Below are 17,965 nucleotides of genomic sequence, written 5' to 3' on the forward strand. Positions count from 1 at the left end.
TGCAAGCTCCATTAAAATACCAACATCATACTTTGAAGAACTGGAAAAAATAGTTCTTTTGTAATATGGAACAAAAAACCATACAGCCAAGGCAATTTTTAGTAATAAAAACAAAGCTAGAGGCATCTCTCTACCAGATTTTAGACTATATTACAAGTCCACAGTAATCAAAACTGCATGGTACTGGCACAAAAATAGACACATAAACATTTAGAACCAAAGAGAAAAACAAGAGATGAAACCAGTCTCTTATTAGCCACCCAAACTTTGATAAACCAAACAAAAGCATACACTTGGAAAAAGAATCCCTATTCAATAAATGGTGCTGGGAGAACTGGATAACTACATATAAAAGAGTGAAAATGGACCCATGCCTTTCACCACTTATAAAAATTGACTCGAGATGAATAAATAGTACTGCATTAATGTGAAAGTAGAAATATGAAACCTATCTAAATAAGCCCTACATCAAAAAATAGAATGAACTCTTAGAAATAGTCAGGAGTTCTAAACTAGACACTTACTCGATGTCTATTCTCTTATTTTTCCTTATTAATAAAACCTGAATTTGTTGAGGGTAGCAATGTGTCCAATTTTGGAAAAAATACATTTCCAAGCTTTTCTTGCAAATAAAGGTGTCAATATAACCAATTCTGTCAGGTAACATTTAAGCAGAAACAGAGTTGTGCTTTCAGTAAAAATCTTTAAAATCTAGGTTAAAAGGGGTGAAGTAGTGGGTACTGAGGTGAGGGATGGACCTAATACATCTACATGGGATTTTTATTTCTTGATCTTCTCTGCTTTCTGGAATTTGGGCATGGCTGAGGATATAACAACTGTCTTGTGACTAAAAGCCAATAAATGCATGCTAAGAATGCCTTGTTGGAAGAATGGAAAATACCTGAATCTCTTATGATATGGGCTCATCTATCAGAATGCGACTAAGCTTACAAATATTTGCTTCAAGAAATGCAAATGAAGACAATTTAAAAATAAGTTTAAGTAAGGCTGTATATTGTTTTTTGCCCTGCTGTGTGAATACAAGTCTTTCACTATTATCTTTACATTTCTCATCCTCAGAACAACATAAACCCATGCCTTGCTTCCATCTAGTTGAACTTCCCTGTTATCTGTTATATGCCGTCAAAAATCAGTATCTAGTTGATACATACCTTGATGCTTAGAAGTGGGATGCTACAAGTAAAAGAATCTAAAATGTGGAAATAAAAAACAGACATAAGCAACCAGGTATGGCATATCACCCTTGATATGCAGGAGCAAAAAAATTTCTGTCAGATTACAATCTGCTATACCTTAAAAAAAAATCCAAAAACTCTTTTCAGAGAAAGAGGAAATGGAAGAAATACTTCAGGATGTTGGTGCATGTAAGCACATTTCTGACGCTCTTTGAAAAGTTCTGTAAGGCAGACAAAGCAGTTGAACAGAATTAGTCTACAAGCAGAGGTGCTAAGATACACTTATTTTGCTATGAAGCTTCTTAGTCTGTTTGTGCTTCTATAACAAAATACTATAAACTGAGTATATTTTATAACAACAGAAATTTATTTCTCACAGTTCTGGAAGCTTGGAAGCCCATAAATCAAGGCATTGGCAGATATGGTGTCTGGTGAGGGCCCCTTTTCTGGTTCATAGATGTCATTTTTTTCACTGTATCCTCACATGGTAGAAGAATGAAGGGTTTTTTCTGGCCTCTTTTTTTTATCAATTTTTTAGAATTAATTTTTAATTAAAATAATAACTATATATTTATGGGGTACAATTTTATGATTCAATATACAATGTGTAATTCTTAAATCAAGGTGACTAACACAGCCATCACCTCACTTACATGTTTTTTGCGGTAAGACATTTAACATTTAGTTATTTTGAAATATACCCTTATATTGTGCACATTAGGTGAGATCCCACCAAATGCCCCCCACCTCCCACCAATCACCCTCCATTGTAAAAGCACTGATCCCATCCCTGAGAGCTCCACCTCCATAACCGAATAACCTCCCAAACCCCTCACTTCCTAATACCATCACCCTTGGGGTTAGGGTTTCAACATACAAATTTAAGGGAAACACAAACATTTAGACCATAGCAACTGGTCCTTTAGCATATCTGAATAGACTGAAAGCTTTTGTTGTTGTTGCTGTTTCATATTGGAGATATACAAGGTTAAAAAAGCAGTTGTTCCTATACTCCAAATGGAAGCAATTAAGAATGTCAGGCTCGGACTTCCAGTCAGTGACTTCTTAGACTCTTCAGAGAACTGAAGTTTCAGGAAAAATTGTCACTCCCAAATCTAGAGAAAAAAGAGAACCCAGAAAGTTACACAAGATCTGCCTATCTGCACCAGGGGTCCCTAGAGTACAAACCAGGAGGAACACTTACCTGGTGATTTTGATGAATCACTGGAGCCTGAGCATGAAGAGTCTTAGGAGACCTCCAGAGTTTCATGGGTTTTACCTCCAGAAATCTCATGGGATTTTCATGATGAAAATTCAAGAAAAATACTTTCATGGCTGTGGCAGGGGAAAGGAATGAGTAATTGTTTTGAAATATGCTCAAAAAATTCTGCATAACAAAGGCTACTTTTCTGGGAAAAGACTTTGCCTGAGCCTTATCACAGCTGGAAGAAAGAGCATTTCTTCCCTTCCACCTTCTGCTAGTCATCCTGTCTCCCTAAAGCAGTAACAAAAAAACTATACTTCGTGATTTAAAAATATATAATTTTCAAACTAGGAACAGATGGAAATTTCCTCATCTCCACATCTTGATTAAAGAACATCTGGGAAAAACTTACAGTTCATGTCATAGGGAATATGCAAAACTAGATTCCTTCCCAGTAAGGTCAAACAAAAGACTAGGATGGCACTCTCACTACTCCTATTCAACAGCATACTCAAAGTTCTCACTAATTAAATAAGACAATAAAAAAGAAATAAAAGTCATGCAGATTAAGAAGGAAGAAATAAACCTTCATTGTTCTCAGATGAAATGTTTGTCTCCATAGAAAATCAAAAATAATCAACAGAAAGACTCCTAGAACTAAATAAACGATTATAGTAAGATTGCAAGATATACGTTAAATGCTTTATTTGATACCAGCAATGAAAAATTGAAATATTACATTTAAAACATGATTCTATCACATTTGTACCAAAAAGGTATATTTATGAATAAATTAACAAAATACGTGCAGATCTGTATCAGGAAAACTACAAAAGTCTGACGAAAAGAATCAGAGAAGATATACATTTAAAAATACATAGCTCATAATAAGAAGGCTTATTATTATGATGTCAATTTTTCCAACTTGATCTATAGGTTCAAGGCAATCAAAACAAAAATCCAAGCAAGTTATTTTGTGTATATTAATAAAATGATTCTAAGGTGTCCATGGAAAGGCAAAAGACCTAGATAAGTCACACTACCTAATTTTAAGACTTACCTGAAAGCCACAATGACTAGGACATCATGGCATTAATGAAAAACTAGACAGATTAATACAACAGAATAGAGAGCCCAGAAATGACCAATACAAACATCCTCAACTGATTTTTGACAAAGAAGCAAAGGCAAGTCAGTGGAGAAAAGATAGTATTTTCAACATGATGGTGCTAGAAAAATTATACATCCATCTGCAAAAATAAAGAAGCAATAAACAACACTAGACGTAAATCTTACATGTACCACAAAAATAAATTCAAAATAGATCATAGCTAAAATGGAAATTATGGAACTTCTAGAAGATAACATAGGGGAAAATATATGTGACTTTGGGTTCGAAAATACAAAGATTGATAAATTCAGCTTTATTAAAATTTAAAACTTCCATTCAGCAAAACACAATGTTTAGAGAACTGAAAGAAATCCATAAACTAGGACAGAGTATTCTCAGAACCCTTATCTGATAAAAGATTTGTGTTGAAAATAAAAAATGAGGCCTAGTGCAATGGCTCACGCCTGTAATCCTAGCACTCTGAGAGGCTGAGGCAGATGGATTCTTGAGCTCAGGAGTCTGTGACCATCCAAAGCAGCAGCAAGACTCTGTCTTTATTTAAAAAAAAAAAGAAAGAAAACAGAAAAGAAAAAGAAAAATTAGCTGGTCAATGTGGCAGGCACTTACAGTCGCAGCTACTTGGGAAGCGAGAGGATCGCTTGAGCCCAGGAGTTTAAGGTTGCTATGAGCTATGATGTCATACATGGCACTCTACCGAGGGTGACAGAGTAAGACTCCATCTCAAAAAAAAAAATGTGTGTGTGTGTGTGTGTGTGTGTGTAAAAGGATCTCTTAACAAGGAAACAAACAACTTTATTGAAAAATGGGCAAAATATCTCAGCAGACACACACCTCAGCAAAGGAGATATACAGATGTTAAATAAACATGAAAAGATTCTCACTATTATCATCAGAAAATTGCAAATCAATATGATGAGATACCACTACACACCTATTAAAATTTTTTAAATTCAAACATCGGGCAATTTCAGTAGCTAGTGAAGAGTAAGAGGAACTTTGGTTCATTGCTAGTAAGAAGGCATAACGGTAAAGCCACTTTGGAAGGCAGTTTGGCAGTTTATTATTAATACAAAGCTAATAATAGTCTCACTATGCAATCTAGCAATTATGGTTCTAGGTATTTATCTAAATGATTTGAAAATTGATGTCCACAAAAACCTGCACACAAACATTAATGGCAGCTTTATTTATAATTGCCAAAAACTGGAAAAAACTAAGATGTCTTTCGATAGGTGAATAAACTATAGTACATAAATATAATAGAATATTAATTAGTGAAAAAAACTAATAAAGTATCAATTCACAGTAAGACATAGGTGAAGCTAAAACACATATTACTAAGTGAAAAAAAAAAAAATCCTGAAAATGAGCTAACCTGATTTCAATTATATGGCATTCTGAAATAATAAAACTATAGAGACAGTAAAAATATCAGTGATTGCCAGGGGATCAGAGAGGGTAGAGTTGAAGGGTGAAGCACGGAAGATGTTTTAGGGCAGTTAAACTACTCTGCATGTAATTATGTGGGTGGATACTCAACACTACTCATTTGAGGAAACCCACCTATAGAAGGTCTGACACAAGGCCAGGCACGGAGGCTCACGGCTGTAATTCTAGTACTTTGGGAGGCTGAGGCTGGCGGATCACTTGAGCTCATGAGTTTGAGACCAACCTGAGCAAAAGTGAGACCTTGTCTCTACAAAAAATAGAAAAACTGGGGCAAGAGGATCACTTGAACCCAAGAGTTGGAGGTTGCTATGAGCAATGACGCCAGGCACTCTACCCAGAGCGACAGATTGAGTCTCTATCTCAAAAACAATCAAACAAAAAGAATGTATGACACAGAGTGGCGCAGATGTATTTTTCTTTTAAATCATTTTAAAAGCCAGGGGATCCCAAGGCAGAATACAGAATGCGTGAAACAATCTCACTGTATCACAAAAGTACAAAACAATCTCACTGAAGAGAAAGGGGGAAAATATGCTGATTTCAGTAACTATGTAAAGCAGTGCAGTTAATAAGACTAAAGATAAAAAGAAACAATACTTAAGCACGGTAGTATAGTTGATAAAGTTCTTTCGTAAGGGAATATGTGCTGATACTGCAAAACATGTGTACTGTAAATAAACAAGTAAAAGAATGGCAGATGGAGGATGGTTCCGGGCTTCCCATTGTAGCAGTGGGAGGTTACAGATATGCAAAGGGACAAGGATAAAATGATCTCTATTATAAGGGATCAGAGCCAAAACCATCAGTATGAACTCACATTTAGCTAAATACAGATGGCTACACATAGAAATATTTACAGATATGTGTATATTGTTAAGAAACACACATATATGTCCTTGCTGTGTCTGGTAAGAGGGCCTAGAAGTAAGAAAATATTAGTAAGAATGAGTACACCTAGTGCCAAGATCTTAATTTCTAATCTATCTTCCAATAAAACAAACCAGGGCTCCTTGGAGAAATAGCCATTTCTAGGACTGGTGTAAGAAATATATAAGATGAAGCATCCTGTACTAGAAAATAAGGAAGTGTTGAAAAAATAAAAACTTACACACAATAATAGGGGTATTTCCAAGGGGGACAGACGCCAGCTGAAAGAGCTCCCAGTGGCAAAGCTGGGATAATTCAACTACCATAATCAATAAATTATTGTTGGATTATAACACAAAATAAATATACTTTTGTAAATGATTCAATAATAAGTAAATAGGGGAGAATAGATAAGTCTCCCATGCAAAATAACTCAAAATGATTTATGTAGTCACTTTACTTTTATAAAGGTGAAGCATAACTTCCCACCCCTTAAGTGTGGGTTTTGCATAATAACTCCTTCGACAGTAAAAAAGCAGGGGAGGGAGGAGGGGAAGAAAGGGGATTAGTAACTTTACCATGGAGAAATCAAACAAACACTACCTCAGCCAGGTGACTGAGGCTAACTTCAATAGGGGCAACACATGTCGATAGTGTTAAAAAATTAAACATACACACATTAAAATTATAATGAGTTTATTTGAACATTCAGCAATTCATGGTTTGGGCAGCACCAAACCACTGTGGGAAGGAAACTTTTATAAGATGTTCAAGGAAGCAAGAAAAGAATTTTCATGTGGTAAAGTGGACAGGCTCAGGTTCGAGGTTAATTGGCAGTTTTGGAATAGTGAACTTTAAGTTTCATTTTACTATTTGCATTGGGCTTTGGTTTGATTACGCAGGAACCCAAGGTGTTGGAGCTGTCTTGGCTTAATGGCCTCCCAATTAAAACTTTTTAACAAAATTATGTACTCTTGATGTGGACTGATGAAACTGCCACTTTATCTCTGTGATTTGCATCCATAAAAGCATACCACCAGGCTAATCATGAGAAAAACATCAGGATTCTCAGTTGAGGGATATTCTACAAAATACTTGACCAGTGTTCTTCAAAACTGTCAAGATCATCTAAAACTAGGTAAAGCTGAGGAACTATCACAACCGAGAGGAGCCCAAGAGCCATGGTAACAAAGTGTGTTGTGGCATCCTGAACTATATTCTGGAACAGAAGATAAAATCTCAATAAACTATACACTTTACTTAATAATAATGTGTCAGTATTGGTTCATTAATTGTAACAAATGTGCCATGCAAATGTAAAAATTTAATAATAAAGAAAACTGGGTTTAAGGGCGAGGGGAACCTCTCTATGCTATCTTCACAGTATTTTTATAAATCTAAAACTATTCTAAAATTTAAAAACTATTTTAAAATAAAGGTAGGCTTAGCAGTAGATAAAACTATACCCTAAACATTATCAAGCACATTCTTTAAAAAATGTTCTGACCAGTCCACCAAAGATTAGATGAGGGTCTTGCCATAACATCCTTTTCTTCCAACTGGCTTCCAAGTTGTAACTCTCAAATAAAGGGAAAAAATCAGAGTGCAGTGGCTAGCTCCTAGGAGTCAAAATTATCAGGTTTATAACTACATCCAGACAAGATCTTTAGTTTTGCTTCCCAGTCGGTAAAATCAGGGAACTGAACCACCAAACAAACAAGCTGGCAAAGTATTGCTGTCACTGTGCACTCTGCAGAGGACTCTCCAGGCCTACAGATCTGTGCTAGTAGAAAGTGGAGTGGAGGGTGCACGACACCAAGGGGCACCCTCCCCAAAGCTTAGATGTGGCCTTTAGGACCACCAACTTCTCCACAGAACGCAGGACCAGTAGCTACCAGAACAGGCAGCCCACATGGGCTGGATCACCAATTAGGACCCAGGGACCATTCTGTGCTCTTCTTGCCGCTTTTCAAGTGGAACTTTTGTGTAGTAATTGCCAACTAACCTAAGCCAATGTGGTCATTCACAAGTATTGGATTATTTTCCTAAGTTTCTTTAGCCTCCAATGGTTACAGATGAGTGATCCCTGAAGTTTACCTCCCACAGCTTTTCAATACTGAGACCAAATTCTGTCAAACCTGCATTTTATTGCATGTATTTATTAATACCCTTTTCTATAAGTGCCATAATGTCGTCTTCCTTGATCCTTTTAGGTGTTCTGACCATGCCACATGTAGAAGGATCATGAGAGATAAACAATCATTTTAGCAGCAGGATTCAGCTGTACTGTTCATTAGATTAAGTCAATGGGGTCCTCTGTAGTCATCTAAACACAGAATTATACAAATCCCAGGCCTATGGTGCCATTCCAAAGAATAGAAAGAAACAGATTACTGAAGTCGCTAGAATCTTAAGCCCTGTTCATGCAAGGGCAGAGGTGAGTGTATAACATTTCTAGAGAATTCCCATATCTTACACATCACTTATTTCACGAATGAGTAATCATTTCAAAAGTCGATTATCTTAATTAATAAATCCTTTGTTGGTAGTGAGATAAAGATAATTGAAGGGCTTATCATGACTGCACGGGTGGACGTGAGTTCCAGTGGATACAATGCCAAGTAGAGACCTTCAAATGTTCACCAATTACCATAAGATATGCACTCAAACCAGCACATGTGTGCAGCACCATGCCTTAAATAAAGTATTTTCAATCAAATTTTAGATCTGATTTTTCGTTATTATGTGTTGGGCATGTAGGGGGCAGATAAATTTTAATGTTAGGTAGTTCAGTCATAGCAGAAAACAGCAAAGAAAAATGTTCATCACCTAGAAATTCTAGACTTAAATTTGGATGCAATAAGGAGATGAGATTTAGGACTGTCTCCTTTGGAGAAAAGAGGAGTTCTCTAGTCTCCTAGCACTATACATTTCTTTATTTTTTTTTTTATTAAATCATAGCTGTGTACATTAATGTAATCATGGGGTACAATGTGCTCATTTTATATACAATTTGAACTGTTTTCATCACACTGGTTAACATAGCCTTCACAGCATTTTCTTAGTTATTGTGTTAAGACATTTATATTCTACACCTAGTAAATTTCACACCTACCCTTGTAAGATGCACCGTAGGTGTGGTCCTACCAATTACTCTCCCTCCACCCGTCCTCCCCCCTCCTCTCCTCTCCCTCTCCCTTTTTCCCTTTTTGGAGGGGGCTATAATTGGGTTATAGCTTTCATAAGAAAGCTATAAATTGGTTTCATAGTAATACTAAGTACATTGGATACTTTTTCTTCCATTCTTGAACTACTTTGCTAAGAAGAATATGTTCCTTCTTTAACAGGAAAATAAAACTGTATATCCAAATAGTCTGCAGCCAATAAGTAGACTACTGCTTTTCGACAAGAATACTACTTTTCTAAAAAGACTTAATCATTTGTCTCTAAATTTTTCGGGCATCAGTAAGAGTCTAAAAAACACACACAGTACACTTAAAAAATTATCAAAATTTGGCTAATTTGGCAAGACACTTTAGTACTAACGCATGTATAATAGTTACGGAAGACAAAGTAAACAACGAACTACCTATATTAACTCATGAAATATATTTTATAAGATTAGCAATTAAGAGAACAGGGAAATGGTGATTTGCTACCTCACCTCATTCTGGCCTTTATTCGAATGATAACCCCTTGTTAGGCCCTTCCTGGCCCCCTGTCTAAAACTGACCATCCCCACACCCTCTTGGCCACTTTCTGCCTTACACACCTATTTTCTGTGTCACTGTCATCAGTTTTGCTTATCCATCATAGAGGGTCCTTGAGAGCAGGACTTGCTGTCTGGATTACTGTTCAGGCACAAGACCACACCAGCACTGAGCATGCGGGAGGAACAGCTCAGCTGTGGAGTTAATGAATTATCATCTATGAATGTTAACATTTTTCTCTTGTGGGTAAAATGATAGATCATCATTATTGGATGTTATTTGTTTCAGTGGAATAAATAGGAAAAAATAAGGTTTTTTATATTATAAAAATCAATACCTTGAAAATTTATCTGAAGGGTAAATGATGATAGACAAGAAAATAAAAAAGGCTGGAAAAAGTATACCTAAGTATGAAACTACTGGTGTTCATTATTTTTCATATTTTTCTCTTGAAATATATATTATTACTCAAACCAAATCAGCTCACTGGTATACCTTTCATATTGAGAATTCATTTTTTAAGTTTTTTGAAAGAAACTCAAATTTCAAATTAATCTATATTAGTTTTATATAATGAATTCTCTACCATTAATTTTCTCCATTATCAAAATTTGCTACTGATTATTCATTTAGCTACTCTTTATAATGCCAAAATAGTCTCAGAGCTGAGAATGGTACAGAAAGGACAGTTTTAATAAAACAAGAAAAAACGATAAACTATGATTTGATTTGAGCAAAGACCTAACTAAGCAAACATGTTCCACATTGGGAAATGGGAAAACTTTTCAACCTTCTGTTTCCCAGGAACACTCTGACTACTTTATACAGAATTACAAAACATAAACATAAGCTATAAATATGAACTCTGTTTATGAAGCCCAAATTTATCTTGACCATAAAAAGTGAGAGGAAGGCAGTGTAATGTAATAGAGTGAAATCACAGCCCCAGTCTGTCACTCATTACCTTTGTGGTCTTGGGAACATCTTTGGACTAGAGACTCAGTTTGTTCCTCTGTAAATGGAGTGAGGAGTTGAAATACAATACGTGTCTCTTCAGGTTATGGTAAGGACTAATAATGTACTTTCTGCCAAGTGCTGGGCACAGCATGTATATCCGTTATTTCCTTAACAAACTGTAACTCTATTCAAGCAACTGTATCTAAACCACGAATCCTTGTATTGATGCAAATCCTTTGCTGGGCTGACGGTATTGACTGGTAATGTGGAAGTGCTAGAGTTCCAGTCAGAAGACGTTCATCTTGGTAAATGTTATTGCATGAATGAGATTCTCACAAAAACTTGATTCAAAATACTCATAATAAATCAAAATTTTGCCATTAACATCCAGTGGCTTCTTAGGGGAAGAAAGAAGTTTATTCTAAAGACAAGGAGGTATGAATAAGAACGTATTTAGAATGCAGTCAATTACAAATTGCACAGAAGACAGACAATAAAATGTTGATATTGGTAAAACCTACATAGAGACCCTTAAAACGAACCAAAATGCCAACACTAGGATGAAGTATGAGTAGGAGTTCATTTTCTTGGAGATGGACCCATATACAGAAATTATCCTATAAATTATGGGACCCTTTACATGCAATCTAGGGCCTACATCAAATTCTTTCATAGTTGCTCACTCTGCTTCTTAAAAGGTATCTAACAGGTTTGGTGTCATAATTTAATACTGAAAGACTTAACCCCCAACTAAATAATTCATTTGTGTAAACAGACCCTCAGAAGGCATTTTGGACATGTAAAAGTGGAGTTTTTCTTTGTTTTGTTTTTAATGCTCTCACATACAAAGCCTGTCTGCACTATCCTCCAACTATTAAACCTTTATAATACAGATGTTTCTGCTTTTTTAAATTCAACCTTTACCTACATAGCAAAATTGATTAGATATTTACTTTACTCTTCCTTCAAGTCCTTTAAATTCTCTCTTGCAAGTGAAAAGTGTTCCTTGTGCCAGTTATCACTTGTGAAAAGGAAGATAAAAGATTCTGAGATCAAAGGTTATTGATCACAGTTCCAATGTCAATGTCACATTGCTCATCCCCTACACCAAATAACACTGGTTACTTTGCAAGCAAACAGACCAGACGCCAAGGTCAAGCTATGATCACCATCAAAACTGTTTAGCATCAACAATAATTCACAAAGGATTCTTATTACTAATGAGCAACCAACTCTCTTTTTTCAAACACTGGTAATTCTTTAAGGAATACAATTTAATAGACAATTGTAGCTTATCATAAATTCCATCACAGCCAAATACATTAAATTATGTTTTATTTTTTATTAGTAGTAAACTAAGATGCGTTCTTTACAAAAAGGATTTTACTTCTGTTGAGGCTGAAAATGAAAGAACGCAATTAAAGTACTTAAAAATCATGAGGATATTTACAAAACAAAGAAAGATTCAATGTCACGTCTGCACATTTAAATAGGTGTAAGGTCCAGGGCTGTCTTTTCCCCATTCGTTTGAAGTTTCGGAGCCTCTTAAAAAGATGCTGAGGATATATGCAAACAGCCAACTTCAGAGAATGGGATTTAAAATACTGATCAACCTATTTCTCTGTCTTTTCAGGCTTTCTACTCTTACTGAGTCACAGCCTAGTGGGAGACACAGAACTCAATTATAACAAAGTGCTCTGTGAGCTAAGATGTGGATTACTCATCTGGCATAGGGGCCCTGTCAGTGGATAAAATAACTACGTAAAAGAGATAAGAATGCCATTTGAGAATGAGGTTAAGATTTTCTTACAAATATGGGCTGTCCAAATACATCTTGAATGCTGCCTTACACACAATCCCAAGGCTTTTTTTCTACTTAAAGTTCTTTATAGCATTTCGATAAGCATCAGATACTTCTTTACATTGAATAGATTGTGGTAACTTCTTTGCCAGGAACTGCTTCATTTTCTTTCCTTATCACTTATAACAATAATATGTCCCAGAAGTATCTTCAAGAGTAGATACTATAAATTAGGAAAGACATTACCTTGCATTAATTCTAAATATATAATGTTACTTCCCAGTTTAATAATATCTGGTAACCTAATTTGAGAATCATGACTATTCTGCAAACCATAAAAGGAACCTTTTACCAAACCAGAAAATAAATGGAATCAAATGACATTAAACACAGAACCTTGAACACTGGAGGAATGGAAGGATATCAGTCTCTGTTACAGTCAATCATTGGGGTCTTTTTACAGGGAAGACCTTCAGACGATGGGTTCTTAGAGCTCTTTATCACATTCTGCTCTGGGTACAAGCATCATTCCTCGCACTGTAGGATAAAATGTTTGCCTTAATTAGAGCCACAGTCAATTATGCATAATAGATGAATCTGCTTCTCAAAAATTCCTTTGTACCAATATGTTAGAGCCACTGTTTTGATTCCTACATGATCTTTAACCTATTTATTGAACTCACCTGAGGATGATAATAAAATGACTCAACTGCCTTCATTGACAACTACCTAGACCATTATTGTCACCAGCCAGATAGTATTTCTTTTTACAACAACTTTTACAGCAAGGCTGAAAATTAAAAAAAAAAAAAGTTCGAGAAAAAAATCAGAAAGAAATGAAATTTTTAAAAGTATTTGTTTATTTAACCACGCCATCTGATTATTGCTAATTTATTATGATAATGTGTGGAAGGAAATCATGATTGTAAATGTTACCTCTTAAACAGGGCTACACTCTTGATTTAAGCTGCCATTATGTGTATGTATTTTCACATGAAAGATGTGCAGTTTGGAAAATGGAAAGTACTCTGCAGCATTGCTGGCCAGATGGATGGGTGGATGGTGTGGTTCAGCACACACACACACCGTGCAGCAGCTCTGGGTGCAGGTGATGTTTAGAAACGCTATTTTGAAAGGTGGAGTGCAAGGTCTGCCCTAGCATACACAAAAGTACAGTTCTAAGCAACTACATGGTAATTACCCAGTCCCATTCCCATTCTTCATAATAGAATAAGCTATTAGTTGTCGAAAAATTACCTACATGCAGATAGTGTACAAGGAGAAATGACTAAGCACCATAAATATTAATAAGTACTTATACCACCCTAATGTCATCAAATTACAGACACATACAGTAAAAGCTCAGCATCTGAAATCAGCACTGCCCGCAGGAAAGACTCTCGGCATACTTCTACTAATACCCATTTGTATAAATTGTTACCTGCCTACTGTGTACAAAGTTTAACTTCATAGACACGTATCAGCTCAGTGGGGGGGCAGGGGTGGGGAACAGGAGCTGGTAACAACCACAATACATCTCAGCCCATACCTTCCTACTATTCTTACTCTTTTTTTCTGAGCACTTTTTAGTCCCCTGAGAGCCCCTTATTTTCTGCTCTTTTTCTTCACCTACCCTAGTTCTCTGTCTCAGGCAGAAAGTGGCCTCTGCTCACTGTCTGGGAAATAAGAAGAGTTAAGAGGCTCTCAATATATGTGTCTGTAACACCATTGAAAAATTGTGTCAATGAATTAAAATGAACCCTGTGAAATTCTTCCTTTCAAAAATAAATTTGCAACAAGTAAATTTGAAGAAAAAGACAAAAGTCATTTTAAAACTGTTGAGATGTTCTGAAATGATTCTCCAAAGGTCAACATGGCCAGTTCCGGGCGTGCTCTCATTATTTTTTTTTTATCTTGCTCTGTTGTGGTCAAGGGCACACATTTTCTTTCCTTTTTTTAAAGACATTTAAAAAGCAGTGTTCCAGTTTCAAAGCCAGTTCTTCACACCATTCAGAAGACAGCAGTCAATCATAACCCCAAACAGGAAGGAGAGGGTTCGTTTTCACTTAAGTAAAGTTTACCCAAGCCAACAGATCAGTGTGATTATAGCTGGATCAGTGATGCATAGTTCTGAAAGGTTTTACACAAGCAGCTGCCTTAGGGGGGTAGCTCTAAGGAGCAGGTAGGTCAAGGAAAACATAAATGCAGTGCCCCATATATGTACCTCCCTTTGGGTCCATAAAGAATCTGCCCAGACTGTCTGAAGGAAAGCCAGACTTGCCACAGGGGCAGAGTTGAAGTGTTTCCATTTCTGCTGTCTGCATTTCAGCCTTGAGTATGTCAGCCAAGGTTTTCTGCTGGTCAAAGTCACAAAAATTCTGGTCGATATCTTTTATGAGGAATGACAAATGTAAAAAGATAAACTCTATTATGTCAGATAAACTATAGGGGCTTTTACTAGATCCCAAGCAAAGATTTAACAATGTGTAGTCAATCTGGAAGTCTTCTGCTAATTCAAGGAAACAAAAGACGCTCGTCAAAAAGATTCCTGACGTCTGTTATGTCCAGGGTGTGGAAACCTCTAATATAAAATGTTTAAAAAGAAATGTCTGGTGATTTGTCAGATAAATGGGAACCATCTCAAAGCATTGCTCAAAAAAGATTGATTTTAAATAATCTACCCATGGCAAAATGCTTCTGGAGTTTTTAATCTTGGGTTTCCAAAAAAACCCACTTTTGGGAAAGGGACTTTTATTTTTAGTATAGCAATAATACAGTTTCATGAGTAAACTGTAATGGACCTCTCCTCTAACCAGTAGAAAGATTCACTCTTCACTTTACCTTGGTGTGTTCTAAACTATCTCTGGATGGGAAGATTTAGCCTAGCGGAAATTTGAATGAGAATCTACCTACTTTTTTTTTTCTTTTTTAAGCATTAAAAAATTGCAATCTCCTCACCCGTGTTAGCAATGAAAAACTATTTTTGCGAATGTCTCGCTTTTCTTCTAAAATCTATAGGACAAAGCCAAGTGTTTTTCTCCTTTTCCTCTCGCTTCTTCCTCTCTTCCTTTTCCTTCCTCCAATTCTGGATTTGGAGTTCCAATATTTCTGTTAGAGTAAGTTGTAATTATTTAATCATTGCATTGTATCTCACTGACCTTGTATTTTAGAACTATCCATTTGGAAGCCACACATAGACATCAAAAATATTATGAAAGAGTTTGCCAGATGTGCTGCACGAACTCCAATCAGAGCTATGGTCACTAAGTTATTGTATGACCTTAACGCAGTAACTTCACTCTCCAGTACAAAAATAACTTCTTTATTATCATGAACTGCAGAATAAATAATAACTATAATTCTTCGGCACCTCTGCTTCCCAGATGGCACCTTCTTCAATGTCGTCCCATGGCAGAAAGCTGGCAAGGCAGCTCCTCTCACCCTCCTGAGGAAGGGCACTAACAGAAGAGGCCCCTCCTCTTAATACTATCACAGCCATATTAGGTCCCAACATGTGAATCTAGAGGAACACCAACATTCAGATCATCACACACGTGTTAGTGAAAACACTCTAGTTCAAACATTTTTTCTAATTATGGAAGGAAAAATAATCCCATCCGTTAGCCTTTATCAAAAATGCAACCTTAACATTCCCTATATCAACCTGGGAAACTTTTCATGGTTATCAAAAAAAAAAAAATCAGAGATGTTAGCAAAGTTTTATGATTATGTTTGTTGGTCTTTGTTAAGAGCCACCAAGGTACATCCTCATATATATGGCTGTGTACACACACACACACGCACGCGCACACACACACACATGCAATTAACTTCTTTGACATTTGACAATTTATATAGGGACTAATTTCACTAATTTAAATGTGACTGACACAAGCAAATGAATTCTTCATGTGGCAAATGGACCTCCTCAGCTGTTCAGACTGTTATCCTATTCTTGAAGTAATTTCACACTCAGGTTTCTACTTTTCCTGTTTGTATTAACTAAAAAAGAGAAAGCATTTAATGTTCTCATTTGTGCATGCATAAATAAGAACATAATACTTATTCCTAAGAACATGTTTATTAATCACCTCATTACCGTAAACAACCAGTTCAACAAAACAGCGTGAATCATAGTTAAGCATTTTGAGAAAAAATCATGAGAGTAAGGGTTGTCTCCAACATCCAGCTCTTTGAATGTTTCTTAGATTACCTTAAGACTATGCCCTTCCCAGATTTCTTGGCAAGGCAACTGAAGTCGTATTCTGTATGTTTCATACGGCTCCTTCGAACTCTAAAATTCCATGAGGCTATGCTGACTACTGCAAAGATACGGCTACTTTCTGCTTTAGGCAGTTGTGAGCAAGGATTTCATAAAAAAAGAAAGAATACAATACCTAATCTACTAATAGGAGGGAGAGTAGCTGAACTTTAAGACGTATAAAGATATATATGAAAACTTATTTCTAATATCATGCTAAAAACTCTCAGCTTAAATTCATACACAGGTTTGAACCAGGTTCCAACTCAGTAATGAAGCTATTATCCATTTTGTGGAACATAACCTAGAATCTAAGCAAATACTGAACAAACTATGAGGAGCTCTTAAACTCTGAACGTATGTACCTAGACATCTCAATTTAGCAACCAGACATACATTAAACAGCATTAATAGCCAGGTACTTAATGGATCAATTCCCACTGTTTGGGTAATGTGGAAATAAAAAAGCCTTATTAAATGACAAGCTTTCCCTGGTTTGGGCTAATTAATTATACACTGCATCTGACTGCTAATTTAGTGGAAAAATGCAGCCCCAAACCATGGTTTCAGCTTGAACTTTGCCTCGTCATCACCCAGTTCAGCACAGAGGGCTGCTGTAGCCTGCCTCTGAATGACACCAGTATTAAATTAGAGCACAAGGCCATCAATTTAATAAGCACTGTAGCAGGTAATTTGAATAAGGACATATTAGTATTCTACCAGTGCACAACTAAAAGCAGCTGACCTTTCAGACCAAAGAAGATCCTTGAACACATCCAGCTGAATCTGAGAACACAGTAATAACCTGGCTGTGTTAAGAGTGCCAAGAGGGACGTTTACGATCTGGAGCCATCACTATACATCAGGCCCTCTACAGTAATATGCGGACAGTTTATATACCTCTGACTCTCATTTTGCTCTTGCTGCCTACCAAGAAAGAAAATAGGAATAAAGCTCTTTAAAAAGTGTATTTCCAAAGACATATTTTGAAAGTCTTCTTGTTATTTCAATTCATGGTACAAAGAACACAAAACTAATCCATGCATGAGGAAATTAGATCTGAAAATCCACACAAGAAATCATCCATTTCCTAAAATGATAAGGCAGATTTAACTTTAAAAAAATAAACTTGCACATGTTAGAGCAAAAATTCCCATGACAAAGGAAATCCAGCACATCATTGTGGATAAAAGTGTGGACCCGGGATGGGGCTAGAACTGAGTTTGAATTCAGCCTGTGCCACCTTGCTCACCATGGAGCCTGCAGGCTCAAAATTTACTGAGTTCAGTTCAACAGACATTTATTGAGTTCTATGGTGCTCAATGGGTGCACCCTGAGGTGATAAAGATTCGAAAGGGTTGATCTCCGTTTTCAAGTAGATCAAAATC

The sequence above is a fragment of the Nycticebus coucang genome, chromosome 1 (genome assembly GCF_027406575.1).
Source record: "Nycticebus coucang isolate mNycCou1 chromosome 1, mNycCou1.pri, whole genome shotgun sequence".
NCBI lineage: Eukaryota > Metazoa > Chordata > Mammalia > Primates > Lorisidae > Nycticebus > Nycticebus coucang.